The sequence below is a fragment of the Rousettus aegyptiacus genome, unplaced genomic scaffold (assembly GCF_014176215.1).
Source record: "Rousettus aegyptiacus isolate mRouAeg1 unplaced genomic scaffold, mRouAeg1.p scaffold_m13_p_13, whole genome shotgun sequence".
Taxonomy (NCBI): Eukaryota; Metazoa; Chordata; class Mammalia; order Chiroptera; family Pteropodidae; genus Rousettus; species Rousettus aegyptiacus.
This window is the reverse complement of record NW_023416288.1, coordinates 28418935-28423672: the sequence shown is the minus strand read 5'-3', so window position 1 is coordinate 28423672 and position 4738 is coordinate 28418935. Positions and strand designations below refer to the sequence as shown.

General features: G+C 41.3%; 1 pseudogene; it reads left to right on the top strand.

The window, feature by feature from the left end:
- Nucleotides 1–888: 888 nt before the first annotated feature.
- LOC118610944 lies at nt 889–1007 on the top strand (annotated as a pseudogene).
- Nucleotides 1008–4738: the final 3731 nt, after the last annotated feature.

Sequence of the window (4738 nt, the reverse complement as noted above, 5' to 3'; positions counted from 1 at the left end):
AGAAAGCTTTTAATAAAATATGGCCTGCTTCCAACTTGGGCCAAGTCATCTTTGGAGAGCAATTACGATCTGACTTCTAGCTTTAGAACGAGAAGGGAAGGGGCTTGCAAACATGTAACTGATGACAAAGCTACCTGTAAGTGTCATTGGAACTGTTTCGGGACCCCACCACAGAGAGAGGCAGACTGTTGGTTGATAAACTATGAAGTCTAAGACTAAAAGCGCTTTTTGATGAGTAGCGGGTCATATGTAAAATCAAAACATCTTTTTTTTTTTTTTTTCTGGTTGTGATTGTCTATTGGCCTCCAGTACTCATTTTACCTAGTTTAAGCAACATTCAGTGTGTCATGTTTTCTATGGCCACTATTTAAATAGTTCTTATGCTCCTGAGTGAGACACGAAAACTCTATCTGAGTGTAAGTCAGAGAGCTGAGGGGTCTGAGATTTGGACTCTGGACTGTTGAGTCGGAATGTTCACATTGTTGTTTCAGCTTGGTTACTTGTCCTCTTTAACTTCAGTCTATCACTCTAGAATTATGATAGCATTCCTATTCATCTTTCTTGTTGGAAGGTTTGTCTAATATTTTATTTTGTAAGCATTTTTTAACATTCGTATAGTTTTTTTTTTATATGTGCTGCATTTATTAACTCGAATGTTTAAAACATTCAGTAAACCTTTGTTGACTGCTACTGTGGGCCAGTTACGGATGATACAAAAAACAGGAAAGGATCCCTCCCCTCCAAGGCTTTTGGAGTGTGGCAGCGAAGAGCGGCAGTAAACCGGTAATTCTGAGCTGGGCGTGAACCGGACACTGTTGGTCCTCAGCTCAGCAGCTGCTCTACCATCTTCCTAGCTAGCAGAGCTTCGATTTAAAAATAAATAACTTAGTCTACAGCCATGCCGCCCTGAACAAGCCTGATCCCAACTGATCTCGGAGGCTAAGCAAGGTTGGGCCTGGTTAGTACTTGAATGGGAGACCACCTAGGATGACCAGGTGCTGTAGGTTTAAAAAATAAAGGAGTGTAAGCTGACAAGGTCCTTGCAATCTGTGAGGTCAGCCAAGGGTTGCCTCACCAAAAAAAAAAAAAAAATTTAAATAAACAAAAATAAAAAATAAAAATAAATTAATTAGGTATGAAGCAGAAATATGCTCAAAGGAGTTGGACTCTATTCAAGGAGTGAATCATTATTGGTTTAAGACAATCATTCAATCCTATTCCCCTTTGCCGTGATTGGTTGACACTATTCTAGCCAACGAGACAAAAGGTAGAATCTTTTGGGAACCACCTGGAAAGGGTTTCCTCACTAATTAAAAAAGAGGCAAGTAGGTAGAATGTCTCCTTCTCTTTCTGCCTTTGAGTGTGGTTTTTGAGAAGATAGTGATTAAAGTCTGACGGACAGTTTTGGGGATGATTGAGTGGACAGATGGAAAGGTGTTCTTGATGACTATACGACAAGGAAACCAACTGCATCGCTGACTTTCTCCAGGATTCTTGTTCTGTGAGGTTATCGTGATAATGATGTCCTGCTAGTTTTAGGCACTTTTGGTCAGCCATTAATTACTGGCACCTGAGAAAAATTCTAATGATAAGTATTTCAATTAAGTCAGGTATAAATCTTTATCAAGTCCCAATCTTTAAAGAAACACAGAATACAGGGAGATAATTTAGCCAGGGAAATCAGGGAGGTTTCCTACATGAGGTAACTTTGAGATGCATCTTGATGAACAAGTGCAAATCCACCAGGTGGAAAAGGCAGGGCATCCAGGTGGAGGAAGGACACAGGGAATGGCTCAGAGGACCAAGGGCACATGAACCTTTTAGATTAACTTATGGTTTTGAGGTATTTAGATTCTCAGTATTATAAATGTATGACATTGGTGAATTTAGCATTCATTTACATGTAATCTTCAAAAGTTTTTAATTAAGTTTATAATCCGAAACGTACAGTAACCTGTAATTTGTCCAAGACTTGAGTCTAAACCTTGGTGGCTTTCAGTCTTGGAAGTAGAGTGAGTCATGTGAGCACTGAGTGAGTCAGGCTGACTTCAGAGCACAGGGTGCAGCTTCCCAGTTATTATTGCTCTTTTTTTTTTTTTTTGGTTTTGCCCACAACTCAGTAACTTTTACGAAATGTTAGAAATTTTCTTCCTTTGTTAGTCCTGTCTGAGAAGCAGAAGCCAGGATAAGATTAAACTTGCAAGGATTTTTAATAGGGATCTGACTTGGGCAAGAAAATCGGGAGGGAGCTGGGTGAGACCATTAGACTGGGACGCAGTCTTAATCCACATAATGGACATAAGGCAGAGGACAGGTTGGGCGGCAGTGTCCGAGTCACCACGCAGCCTAAGGGAGTTTCTGAGAGGCCATGGGGAAATCCTCGAGCCAAAGTCATCATCGGAGATTTTGTCACTGTCTCCCAGGAAGCGGCCTGCCTGCCTCAGCATCCCTGCCCTACTCAAAGCAGCCAGTGGGAAGCAGGACCTCAGAGCCCATGAGGCCGGGAAGTCAGAGCGCAGCAGCTGGGCCACTGTCTGTTCCACTCCCTGCCGTCGGAGGGTGCTGGGGCGGGGGGAGTGGTAGCCTCGGTTTCTTTTCAAAAAATTGCCTTAAGAGGAAAACTACAAAGACTGTTGGTGGAAGTAAAACATACACACACACACACACACACACACACACACACACACACACATATACTTGCACATTTTACAGGCAAAGTTCTTAAATCCCGAAAAGAACGCACCCCAGTAGAACCCCCTTTTCTTTATTTTACGGGTTTCAGAAGTGTTCGGTGACTTGCCGGAGGCCGCTCCTCTAGCAGTTGCCGGAGCTGAAGTTCAAGCCTGTTCCGACTGCCCCAGAGCCAGAGCTTCCTACACTGTGTCTCTCCATCCTCCCTGGTCTCTTTGAGAGCTGAGCCCAGAGGCAGAGTACGGCCCTAATTCATCTCACTGGGAATGTGCTTATTAGAGTGGCCAAAATTTTTGTCACCCTATCGTTACTGAAAATGACCAGTCAAGCATGAAAGCATAGTTTTTGGTGTTACAAATAAATTTCAGCTAGTAGGGAAATCCACAAATATGAAATCTAGGAATAATAACGATTGACTCTTAAAAGTAAAAAAAAAAAAAAAAAAAATTCAAATTGTGCAGAAGGACATACAGTGAATAGTAAATAGTTGGTCTCCTTTTCTCCTTTATCCTCAGATCCCCCAGTTCTCCCAGACCCGCGTTCCCCAGTCCTCAGGGAACTGCCATGGTCAATATTATTTATCCTTCCAGAGGTATTCTTCTAATAGCACTGTGGACAAAATGAGTTGTTAAGAATAGGAGATTCGAATTTGAACGGATCTAGCCTCAAAAAACAAACACAAATTTGGGCAGCCAAGTTATTCAAACTCCATAGGCCTCAGTTTCCTCATCTGTAAAATACACGCAATAATCTTGCCCACTAGGTCTGCTGAGAGGATTAAACAGTATCATGTATACAAAGTACTTGCCACTGAAAATGACCTGTGTGACAGCTATGACCTAGCTTCCCAAAAGCCTTTTCATCCTACACTGTGGTTCTGACTTTCCCTGTGACTGACCCACATGTCCTCAACCTTGGGTCCAAGTTCACAGTGAAGGGTTTAGCTGGAGGGAGAGAGCAGTTAATTAACTATAGCAGTTCTGTGCGTATCAAACAACTGCTTCTAGTTAGAGGATTTATGGAAAGGGTCATAAAGATTTTTTGTTAAGGACTGGTATAAATCAGGGTTTATCTTAGCTATAGCCAAACTCTGAGAGAGGAGACAGGAAGATACAGTTTAAAGGGGAAGAGAGGGGCATTTCCTAATTTAAATTAATAGGACAGTGTTGGCAGGCACTGTATAAGCACCCGAGAGTGTTCCTACTTTCTTTCACATGGAAGTCTGTCCTTCTTAAGTGAAGAAATCAGTGTCCTCCCAGGAAAACTAAGCACTCTGCTGCCCTTCCAAACAAACCTCAGGCATTGATCCTGCTTGAAACCATCTCCGTGAAACTGATTCCCTTGAGAGAATCAATAACTGTTTTTTCCTCCAGAAATTACAATTATTTTTCAATTATGCATATATTTTCACTTACTAGCTGTGCCACCATTGGCAGAGCCTTTCAAAAGGATTACACGTAAGAGCTACCATTTGCCTAAAGAAAGGCCAGGCTGTATCTGACGCAGCTCTCTCATTCAGTCAATCAGCCAGCATGTAAATAAACAAAAAATAAAGCAGAAGACCATGTCACCGGGAAATGAGTTTGTAGCTGAAACATTTATCTGCTTTAAGTTCCCAGGCAAAGCTGTCTGGAGCTTGGGTGTTTCCATAAGAGCTAGGAATACTGATATCTTCCTGCTTTGTATGTCTTTCAACCAATTCCTATTAACTTCAAAGGGGGAAAATGATGGAATATACATCATTTTTGTTCTGAGGAGGGTTTCAGAGGCTTGTCTACCTTTTTAGAGAAAATAAAAGCCTCTCTGTTTCCTCACTTGTTCAGAAACAGCTATCATCATAAATGTAAACTCAGATTCCTCACAGTTTTATATTTTAAGATAGGAACAGAATATCTACAACATGTTGCGCTTTTTCTGTATCGTTTAATTTTTTTAAGTAGTTGACCTTAAAACACTTGAGTTGAAATCAAGGGTTGTAAAATTTATTCTGATCATTAAACAAGTCATTCCTCTTCTCAGTTTTTCAATTCACAGCTCTGGGGCTAAA